Here is a 12,621-nt window from a genome sequence, read left to right on the forward strand (position 1 = left end):
ATGAATTGCATGATAACATACTTGTGAAACATGACTGATAACGTGTGTGCATGTATGTGATGTGATTGACTATGTGAAACCACATTGTGAGATCCTAACAACTTAACTAACTAACAACATGGTAAACATATAGGACGTGTTTGACCCGTAACCTCACCTAGCTACTTAATTATACCGAGCAAATCTAAAGTGAGTTCACTACTTTACTAAAAGTACGCGTCCCTGGTTTGGGACTACATTATCCGTAGTTTGGGACTACACATATATTCTTGGAAGGAATACCACTACTTAAATACCTCAAGTTTAATTTCATGTCTATAGTGGATTAAACGAACATCTATCTTGAAAGTCCCTACCTTTGTACTAATCAGTTGTCTAGTGGCAAAAGGGGTATTAGTTGATAGCGCTAATAGGTTTGAAAAAACTTACACCGTGCGGGGAGCCGTGCGTGAACTTTAGACCTTTACTTTGCATCAATGCGGATAGACATTGATGTGGGGCACAAAAACATACACTGTCAATATTCGGTACTTCCAGTTTTGTTGCTTAACAGTGGGTTAGCTACCCATGACATGCCTTTATAACTTTTGTATTTGAACTTACTTTTCATTGAACTAAAACTATAAACTCGCCAACTTTTTGTTGATACACTTTAGCATGCTTTATAGGACACTAGGTACGACTCACATGGGAACATGCAGCTTGCAATGTCATGGCTTTTTATTAAACTGTTTTCCTTATTTATGCTAAACAACTGTGGTTTTTTTATTATGTCTAGATTTTATACTTTAACTTTCGTTGTTAAACTTAAACTTGCGTCTTCGAACATTTGAAACTATTATTACTATTCATGTTGAAAGTGGTAGTTAAACATTTTCCAATTATTTTGAAATGGTTCAACATGATTAGTGGTATGATCCTGGTTTGTCACGCGCGTCGCGGTAAAACCCCGCATGTGGAATTTGAGGGTGTGACAGTTTATAATGTGAACAATATTTCTTAGAGTACCTCTATTGCTCTGAAACGGACCAGATCCAAGATCCAAAATGATGGACATGTCAAGCAATTTGTAATGCGTTGGAGAAGGTGAGTTGGTGATATCCGGTTTGTTCCAATGGATACAATAGGATACAATGTGTGGCACCCACACACAAAGCATTCTTTTTAAAATATATTTTAATATGAAATTGGAGTATGAGGTGAAGTTTGGATTGATTTAGCATTGGAGGAAATGTAACTTTTTTAAAGAAGAGACCTGGAATGATATGGCATGCCGATGCTGATGTGGTAAATCTAGATTTTGAATATTAAGTAACATTGGAGATGCTCGTATCACATATAATTGTTCATGTTAAATATATTTAGTTTTTCACATTCCATAATATTAATAAATACATAGAGTATAGTATACGAATGGTTCATGTGGTTTACCAAAATCTTTGTTTTGGTAACTTTCCAAAAGGACACGGATGGTCCTTATGGTTTGCACTTTGTAATGCATTTAGTCTCCAACCAACAAATATAAAGATTTTAGCAGGTCCAAGTTAGGGACTAAAGGTGTAAGGAGTGGTTAAACACTTTGGAGTGGCAAACCAAAAAACCGACCAATCAGAGCGCGCCATGTCAATCAGTCAAAAGTGTTTAAACTTTGCTGAAAATTGTTGGCAATGGTTTAAACACTTGGTGAAGTGGTAAACTTTAAAAAAAAAGGAAAAAGGTGTGATTGGTTGAGAGATAGCATGGACCCCACCCCACAATACCCTCTCTCTCATACACTCCCTCTCTCTCTCCTGCTCCCTCACTCTCTCTCTCTTCTCCCCGCGTCGGCAATCACTCACCGCACCCTTCACCTCACCGATCGGTAAAGGGGTCGGCGACGGTGTTCCCGCTCGGCAAACCGAGTTTGCCGCACCCCTTTACCGCCCACTCCGGACACCCTAAATGTGTTACAAAGTGCAAACCATATGGACCATCCATGTACTTTTGTAAAAAGTTGGGGACTAAATGTGTTACAAAGTGCAAACAATGTGGATCATTCGTGTTCTTTAAGAAAACTAGAGATCAAATCCCAAATTTTGGTAAGAGACCATCCGTGTACTTTACTCTAATTACATATATATTCATATTACTAGGTTATAGACCCATGTATTACATGGGTTTGATGATAGAAAATGAGAAGATTTTAAATGATTGTGGAGTTTATCGAATTTTCGGAAAAATTGTTCATCCCATCTATGTAAACTTTTTTAAATAAATGTGTTATTGTTGAGGTTGGTTGTGTTCGAGGAACATAATTGTTATAAATTTTGAATTATTTTTTATATTTCATATTGTTTCTTGTATCACACACAATATAATTTGAATTACACATACAATAGTAAAGAAAATATAACATTATTTATTTTAAATAATGCATTTAAGTATTTTATTTCAAAATTTATATTTTCTTATTTTGGAAAGCGTTATCAAAATAGATGGAATGGAAATTAAAGAAAATATAACATTATTTATTTTAAATAATGCATTTAAGTATTTTATTTCAAAATTTATATTTTCTTATTTTGGAAAGCGTCATCAAAATAGATGGAATGGAATTTGTTCACGATCTAAGAACACACACACACACACACACATATATATATATATATATATGATGAGGATCATTACAGAACACCAACTATTGCGCGAACAAAAAGAACAACTCTAAAACACTAAATTTTGGGATTGAACTTTCATGTTTTTTTTAAATTTTATGTTTCTTACATTCATATGTGTATTATATATGCATAAAAAACAATATTTTTTGACCTACACGTAGCTTACATACATGTTGGTAATTTAACCCACACATAACCTACATATGTGTAGGTTATACAAAAAGTGAAAATTTTCCATAGTTTGTTTTGAATTCTAGTGTAAGAAACAATAAATCTTACATTTGCAACATTTTCATTTACTTTTTAGGTTTTTAGGATTAAAAAAATGGGAGATTCATTGTGTTTTGCGTGTTCTCACAATATTTTGTGTTCTGCATAGAACTTTCCCATATATATATTTATTATCCCATCTTTTGATAATTTTTTTTTATTAAAGTAGAGATAAGTAAATAACTAATATTAATTATTAATAATATCGAAGTGATTATCATAAATGTAAGATTATTTATATATATATATATATATATATATATATATAATCCAATCATTTAATATATATATATATATATATATATATATATTGTTTTCGAGAGCGGAGGAAATATTGACATCTGACATTCTTTAAAATTTATTATAGTTGAGGTAGTATAAGAAATTGTCACATGACATTTAGTAGAATTCTTTATTAGAATTAGATTAGATTAGATACAATGATAAGAGACCATCTGTGTACTTTACTCTAATTACATATATGTTCATATTATACAAGACATCTATTTTCTTTATTAATTACGCTAAGTACATATATGGTCATATTATACAAGACGTCTATTTTTTTATTATAGCATCAATATATTTCTATACTATCAATTAGTAAGTGTTGGAAGCATACATGTATTATACCTTATGTTTTATGAGTTTTTCAAAAAAGTTTGGTTATAGGTCTATGGGACATTATATTTTATTATTATCTTTATTTTTATTATTGTTTTTATGATTTCTTTGTTTTATTTTATTACTTATTTAAATCAAGTATTTATTTTTGTAATACACGTTAATTTTATTTTTTTAAATTTTATTTGTGTTCATACACGACGTAATATGCGTATGTGGTTTAACGTTTTTACGTCTATTTTTCTCACATGTTGGGTTCGTCGCAACTCGCAGGTCATATATCGAATTAGTTATTTTTTTCTATGTTTTACGTTTCGGTCTAATTTCTTCATATTAACACACCGCAATGGGTGTGTGCGGTTCAATGATTTTACGTCTATGTTTCGCCCAATGTAACTTTTTGTACTTTTTTATTTTGTTTACGAGTTTTTCCGGTGTTGGTGGTCGTCGGCGGTAGTATAGCATCGGTGCAACTTAGCACGGTTTTATGTTCCCACCGCAACGGGGGGGCTTAGTATATAATCATATATGTACTAACAAAATGTACTACAAAATGTTTCTAACTTTTCTCAAAATGGAATTTCTCTTATACTTAAGGTACGTGTATGGTTATGGTGTAACAACTTTTATAATGAGTCATTTTCTACACGTTGTTACGGACGTGCGTGGTCTAACGTTTTTACGTCTTCTTTTTCAGTGTTGCTTGTCGTTGACGATGGTGTGTTATTAATGTTGTTGGTACGGTTGTACCCGCCGCAGCACGGAGGTGCTTTCATCTAGTTATAATTAAAGATCAAAAATATTTATTTAATGGTGTATATAATTTAAAAAAATAACATTTCTATAAAAAGTTGTGGACACTCCAAAAAAAAGAGAAAAATATTTTAAAGAAATGAATATAATAATAGAAAGATACTTTTTATCATGCATGGATGGTCCAAATATATGACTATATGTTTGGACACAACTTCGATCGTCTCCTGGATGGTAATGATTTCATCGATGACGATTAGAAAGGTACTTTTTATCCTATATGTTAGATTTCATCGATGACGATTAGAAATGTAGGGTAATGATTTGGTTCGACACTCTTGTGAACCTCGCATGTGTGAGAGCTTTGTGCACCAAGTTTGGCTTTTATCTATAGATAGTAGAGATTACACTATTAGTTTTTATTGGTAGTTTACAACAAGTTTGATACTTTCTAACAAATAGCCAACCCCACACTCTTTCCCTAATTACAAATTACCCATCATACTTGGAGGTGATGGTCATTATTCAAGGTTCATCCAATTCAAAAAACGCCATAAACAATACCAAGGAAGTTTTAGAGCTTGACAAGAGGAAAATTATATCGCCATAGGCATCCTCCTTTTCGTTGTCCTCGATCAATAATCATGTTTTATTGATTTGGTATTCTCACTCACTCATGACTTGACATTGCTATTTCTCATACATTCCCTAAAGCGCGATGTGACTAAATATCACATGTTCACGAAATGCACCGGGAATTTACTTAGGGTGGTAGTACAATCGATTATTTGACTTTGGTTCAACACAAATAATAATTGCAACGTTTTATTCATGTACGCTGAAACCTCTCGTCTTGGATCTCGTATCATCTGAGTCGGAGTTGTCGCTCTACGAAGAGGCCATTTTTATTGAACTAAAAGTGTAATTGTTGAAGGTTGTCCCACCAAGTATGCAACACACTTTAGCCTTAGTAGAGAAGTCAAGTTAAACGTGTGTTGGTGTTGGATGTAATTTTCATGGCCATGCTAAAGGTATTGTTGGGTGGTGGCTTGCGGGAAGAAGAAACGTCGAGGGGAGGGTGGTTAGGTTTTTTTTAATAAAAAGATAAAATGATCAATTCTGTCTCATTTCAACATTATTAACATCTAGTGTTAAAAGCCGTGACAGTAACAAAAGAGTATCATTTCTAATTGTTAGAGGTAAAATTTAAAGTAGACATGTTACAAAGTATCATTGTAATATTATAACAATATTATTATTCTTGAAATGTGGTGGAAGAATATATAAAGCTACTATACATCTATCGAGAAGGGAATGGAAAGTGGGTTTGAAGAGTCTATATAAGGGTGACAAAACTCCACTTCTTACTCACACATCAAATCATGAATAAGAAACAATAATGTATGTTGAGCACATTGTGATGGTTCATTATCCCCACTGCACCCCCCCAAATGTCTTTACTGCTTTATTCATGACAAACTAGGGTTTCCTTCTATGGCAGCAGCAGCAAACAACAAATAAGCATGTTCCTTTCCTTCTACACATATAATTAAGGTAATTAAAGAGTGGTGACAGAAGAGAGTGAGCACCCATGGCCTTTCTAGCATGCATGCTTGAAGTGATGTGTGCTCACCCTCTGTCTGTCACATCTCCTCTACTGATCTCTTAATCTCATTTATCATCTTGCATTAACTTACAACATATCATTTATGTCCTTCTCTGCATCTTTCACACATATACTGAAATATACAACCTGCCGGGCAAATTTATCCTCACTGTCTAATTACTTCTACATCATCTTCATGATTTAATATGTGATTGAGAAACATGTTCACACTTAAAAGTTAAAAGTTGTAGACGAATTACTAGATAACTTGAATCTTTAAACATTTCAAGTGTTTGTTAATTCTCAAAGATTCAAACCCATCTCCATGCATAAATTAAATATATATAGACTTTCTCAAATCTTCCTAAATTAATAATAGCTTGTAGACAATTATAATGAGTGGGAATATTTGCAAAGAATATTTATATATTTGCTTTGTAATTTCATGTTACGTTTGGATATTGATATATTGAGATTTGTAAGTCGAGTTTTATTGACTTCTGGTTATAACTTTGTAACTATCACCACATGTATTAACCTTTGATCAGTAACTCTATACAGTGGCGAAGCTTGCCTTCGAAATTTGGGTCGATTTCATGCTAAAGATGTGTATCGGATACAGCCAGTCGCAAAACATATGCCTGTAACAAAACAGTAGCTAAATTCATAACGTATATATATAATAAGATTGCAAAGTAGCTAAAAGTTCATCTCAAAACAGTCGCTAAAAGCTGGTTGCAAAACAGTCATTAAAATCCCACCATTGCTAACGCCTCTCGCAAAGCAGTCGCTAAATGTGAGTCACATAATAGCTTCTTTGGGACCGAGAATTTGGTTTCTAAAAGCAGTCAACTCATGGGTGGTCACAAACTTGCGTAGGAGCGATGGTTTTTGCGATCATAAATCGGTCACAAAAGACGTTTAGCAATACGCAGTTTTGTACGTCGTTTATGTAAAGTCTAAATATAATTTGTACATTTATAATGTAACTGTTATAGTTTCTCTGATTGTGAAATTCTGGTTTGGTTTTGAATGAAAGCATCAATTATTTTACAGTCGAACTGATGATTTCTACAGCATTTGAATTAGTACAAATTATTTCATATTAAGTCTGTTTTTGTGATGAGTTTAGAATTAATTGAGCTTCAGTTGATGAAATTCCTAATGGCTAATTTTAACCACATAAGATCATAAACGAACTTCTCTAACCCTCTAACTAGATAAGTATACTTGATGCAAGTTTGGAAAAAAGAAAAAAAAAACATTTCAGTTCATATTGGGCCGAATGTGATAGTTTTTCTAAATGTGAAATTTTGTACATGTTTCAATAAAAGTTGAAAGTTTTTCAAGTTGAACATCTGACTGTTTTCTTACAAATACAAATGTGACAAGTTCTATACGTTCTGCAACTGTAACTGTAAACCTTTTTTTATTACAAGCAAAATAGTGACAATACTTATGCTTAGGGTTGGCATAAAAATCTCTATAACGGCCTAGCCAAAACCTAAAACCCAAAAAGTTCGGCTGGGTAAAAGACATATATTTATTTGTATACACGATCAGGTATGAGAATAACTATAAAAAATTCATCGGCTCGAGCGCAAATATATACCACACCCCCCCCCAAAAAAAAAAAAAAAAAGAAGTTCGGCTGGGTAAAAGACGTATACTTATTTGTATACACGATCGAGTATGAGAATAACTATAAAAAATTCATCGGCTCGAGTACAAATATGGTAGAGTGTGCCTATTGGCACACTAAAGTGCCTATTGGCACACCAAACCCTAGCAAAATTAGGGTTTATCTATGCTGCGTATTGGTCAATACGCAGCGTAGGGTTAACCTTATACGCCACGTATTGACCAATACGCAGCGTAGATAGACCATAGATCTCAGTGCCTGATTACCAATCATTGCACAGAAAACAAGGTTCCTATACGCTGCGTATTGGTCAATACGCAGCGTATATAAAACTGATGCAAATTTGGGGACATTTTGATAGGTTTGAAGTGTCAAATATTTGCCAGGTTTGTATACGCTGCGTATTGACCTATACGCAGCGTATACAAACCTGGCAAAAATTTGTAACTTCAAACTTACCAAAATGACCCCAAATTTGCAGCTTTAGCGGGTAACAATTACGTAACCATACTTCTTTTCCATTTCTTGTACCCAATTCTTCAAATTAGTTAGAGACATGAAACGCTAAAAAAAAGTTACGTTAATATTTGTTCATTTTATGAAACTTATACTTAAGGGACTAATATGGTCATTATTGAAACTATTTTAACTGAATGTTTTAGCCAGGTTAACTTTCATATAAATATTTCTTCTTTAAACACTAACTCCGTTAGCATACTTAACTAAACAGTTCAGGGACCGTTTGTGTCAATTTTTGAAACTCCAGGGACCATTTTTGTAAATCCTGGAAACATCAGGGACCATTTTTGTAAATTTATGAAACTTCAGGGACCGCTTTTGTCAATTTACGAAACTTCAGGGACCATTTGTGTAAAAATTGAAACTTCAGGGACCAAAGTGTAAATATATCTAAAATCTGTATAAAAGGGGGTCTTCTTTAAAGAACCGGCCCTTGCATGGATCGAACTCGTGACCTATCGTTTAGAACCGCAACGCCTTAACCAGTTTATCCTCCGTCTCGGAGCTGTCAGAATATGAAACTTAAACCTTATATGTAGTAGTTATCATATACGCTTCGTATTGACCTATACGCAGCGTATATTGATACTTTATATATGCTGCGTATAGGTCAATACGCAGCGTATATAACCTTCTGAATTTTAATTGCACACAGAACCTGTTAAATAACCTGTTATATTCCAGAACCTGTTATATTCCAGAACTTTATCGATACAACAGAACATGTTATATAACCTGCCATAATTTTATATGTACACCATAATATAAAAGTTTGTGCATACATAACAAAATGATATATACAAGAGTTTGATATATACAATAAAAGTTTGTGCATACATAACAAAATGATAAAATACTACTACTGCTGCTCCTGCTGCTGCTCCTGCTGCTGATGCTGATCCCATTCCGCATCCGTAATGAAGGGTAGTGGAGATAACCCGTCATGCTGTCGCTGCTGCTGCAGCGCCGCAGCCACCCACTCCAACAGATAATTGTTCCTTTCAGATAACCGAAGCTGCCGCTGATATGATGGGTCAACACCGGGCCAAACATGGCGTGGGAACTAAGGCGCCCCTGGTGGTCCACGCGGCGGTGGTGGCTGCGGAATGACGGCGGCCGGCTCATACGGCTCCGGCGGCTCCGGATCGCGCGGGGGATAATACGGAGAGAACTCCGCCGGCAGCTGTTGAAGCTGATATTGCGTGCTGTCCTTGTTCTTAAACCGCTTCCCGTCTGAGAAGTCTTTGGTAACGTGCATTCCGGATATAACGTTCTTCCCCATCCGCTTCGGCTGTGCCGGCGGGCCTACATTGTCGCGGTCAGTCTCCGGATGATAGCCCAACGAAAGGGCTATCCTAGTCACGTAGGCTCCGCCGAATAACTGTCCGCGCTCCTGTCGATGATGCGCGGAGGCGAAGTATTGCGCCAACCCGTAAGCGAGAGCGCACGGCCTCTTGTATAAGAGGCAATATAAGAAAAATAAATCGCCACTGGTGCACCACTCCCGGCTTTTGTTTCGAGCGGTGATCGAAGTGGAAATCATTTTGTGTAAATACCTGCACAAAAGGAAACCAGTCAATAATAATCAGACGACATCGACTAAGATCGTCATTAAATAATATTTTTTTATTATTTAGTCGACGTCGTCCGTAAGGCGCGTACGGGCCTAACGAGCGTCGAAACTAAGTTCGTCGTTAAAATATATATTTTTTTTATTGTTTAGTCGAAGTCGAACCGTAAGGCGCGTAGGTCCCTAACGAGCGTCGAAACTAAGATCGAAGTTTTATACTTTAACGAAGATCTCAGTTTCGACGCTCGTTAGAGACCTACGCGCCTTACGGTTCGACTTCAACTAAATAACAAAAAAAATATATATTTTAACGACGAACTTAGTTTCGACGCTCGTTAGGCCCGTACGCGCCTTACGAGCGTCAAAACATTTCTTTATCGTCGTTAAATTATATTTTTTTATTATTTAGTCCATGTCGAACCGTAAGTCGCGTAGGTCCCTAACGAGCGTCGAAATAAGTTCGTCGTTAAAATATAAAACGACGAACTTAGTTTCGACGCTCGTTAGGGACCTACGTGCCTTACGGTTCGACTTCGACTAAACAATAAAAAAATATTTTAACGACGAACTTAGTTTCGACGCTCGTTAGGCCCGCACGCGCCTTACGGACGACATCAACTAAATAATAAAAAAATATTATTTAGTCGACGTCATCCGTAAGGCGCGTGCGGGCCTAACGAGCGTCGAAACTAAGTTCGTCGTTAAAATATATATATTTTTTTATTGTTTAGTCGAAGTCGAACCGTAAGGCGCGTAGGTCCCTAACGAGCGTCGAAACTAAGATCGAAGTTTTATACTTTAACGACGATCTCAGTTTCGACGCTCGTTAGAGACCTACGCGCCTTACGGTTCGACTTCGACTAAATAATAAAAAAAATATATATTTTAACGACGAACTTAGTTTCGACGCTCGTTAGGCCCGTACGCGCCTTACGAGCGTCAAAACATTTCTTTATCGTCGTTAAATTATATTTTTTTTATTATTTAGTCCATGTCGAACCGTAAGTCGCGTAGGTCCCTAACGAGCGTCGAAATAAGTTCGCCGTTAAAATATAAAACGACGAACTTAGTTTCGACGCTCGTTAGGGACCTACGCGCCTTACGGTTCGACTTCGACTAAATAATATAAAAAAAATTTTAACGACGAACTTAGTTTTGACGCTCGTTAGGCCCGTACGCGCCTTACGGACGACGTCGACTTAATAATAAAAAAATATTATTTAGTCGACGTCGTCCGTAAGGCGCGTGCGGGCCTAACGAGCGTCGAAACTAAGTTCGTCGTTAAAATATATATATTTTTTTATTGTTTAGTCGAAGTCGAACCGTAAGGCGCGTAGGTCCCTAACGAGCGTCGAAACTAAGATCGAAGTTTTATACTTTAACGACGATCTCAGTTTCGACGCTCGTTAGAGACCTACGCGCCTTACGGTTCGACTTCGACTAAATAATAAAAAAAATATATATTTTAACGACGAACTTAGTTTCGACGCTCGTTAGGCCCGTACGCGCCTTACGGACGACAAAACATTTCTTTATCGTCGTTAAATTATATTTTTTTTATTATTTAGTCCATGTCGAACCGTATGTCGCGTAGGTCCCTAACGAGCGTCGAAATAAGTTCGTCGTTAAAATATAAAACGACTAACTTAGTTTCGACGCTCGTTAGGGACCTACGCGCCTTACGGTTCGACTTCGACTAAATAATTAAAAAAAATATTTTAACGACGAACTTAGTTTCGACGCTCGTTAGGCCCGTACGCGCCTTACGGACGACGTCGACTAAATAATAAAAAAATATTATTTCGTCGACGTCGTCCGTAAGGCGCGTACGGGCCTAACGAGCGTCGAAACTAAGTTCGTCGTTAAAAAATATTTTTTTTTTATTATTTAGTCGAAGTCGAACCATAAGGCCCGTAGGTCCCTAACGAGCGTTGAAACTAAGATCGAAGTTTTATACTTTAATGACGATCTCGGTTTCGACGCTCGTTAGAGACCAACGCGCCTTACGGTTCGACTTCGACTAAATTATAAAAAAAATATATATTTTAACGACGAACTTAGTTTCGACGCTCGTTAGGCCCGTACGCGCCATACGGACGACAAAACATTTCTTTATCGTCGTTAAATTATATTTTTTTATTATTTAGTCCATGTCGAACCGTAAGTCGCGTAGGTCCCTAACGAGCGTCGAAATAAGTTCCTCGTTAAAATATAAAACGACGAACTTAGTTTCGACGCTCGTTAGGGACCTATGCGCCTTACGGTTCGACTTCGACTAAATAAAAAAAAAGTATTTTAACGACGAACTTAGTTTCGACGCTCGTTAGGCCCGTACGCGCCTTACGGACGACGTCGACTAAATAATATTTTTTTTATTATTTAGTCGACGTCGTCCGTAAGGCGCGTACGGGCCTAACGAGCGTCGAAACTAAGTTCGTCGTTAAATATTTATTTTATTTCTTATTTAGTCGAAGTCGAAGCGTAAGGCGCGTAGGTCCCTAACGAGCGTCGAAACTAAGATCGAAGTTTCATACTTTAACGACGATCTCCGTTTCGACGCTCGTTAGAGACCTACGCGCCTTACGGTTCGACTTCGACTAAATAATAAAAAAAATTATGTTTAAAAAAATAAATCTGTTTAAAAAAATCTGTTAAAAAAAATTCTGTTAAAAAAAGCAGTTTTCTGTTAAAAAAACAATTTAAGTTTTAAAAAAAATGTATTAAAAAAAACAGTTTTCTGTCGACGCTCGTTAGGGACCTACGCGCCTTACGGTTCGACTTCGACTAAATAATAAAAAAATATGTATATTTTAACGACGAACTTAGTTTCGACGCTCGTTAGGCCCGTACGCGCCTTACGAGCGTCAAAACTAAGATCGTCGTTAAATTATATTTTTTTTATTATTTAGTCGAAGTCGAACCGTAAGGCGCGTAGGTCCCTAACGAGCGTCGAAACTAAGATCGAAGTTTTATATTTTAA

At 36.1% G+C, this 12,621-nt stretch overlaps 1 long non-coding RNA gene across 1 annotated transcript; it reads left to right on the forward strand.

The window, feature by feature from the left end:
- Nucleotides 1–5,696: 5,696 nt before the first annotated feature.
- LOC118483203 lies at nucleotides 5,697–6,683 on the forward strand. Its single transcript, XR_004869868.1, has 2 exons — nucleotides 5,697–5,858; nucleotides 6,472–6,683. It is a non-coding gene; the product is annotated as an uncharacterized LOC118483203 (long non-coding RNA).
- Nucleotides 6,684–12,621: the final 5,938 nt, after the last annotated feature.

This window comes from Helianthus annuus, chromosome 10 (assembly GCF_002127325.2).
Source record: "Helianthus annuus cultivar XRQ/B chromosome 10, HanXRQr2.0-SUNRISE, whole genome shotgun sequence".
NCBI lineage: Eukaryota > Viridiplantae > Streptophyta > Magnoliopsida > Asterales > Asteraceae > Helianthus > Helianthus annuus.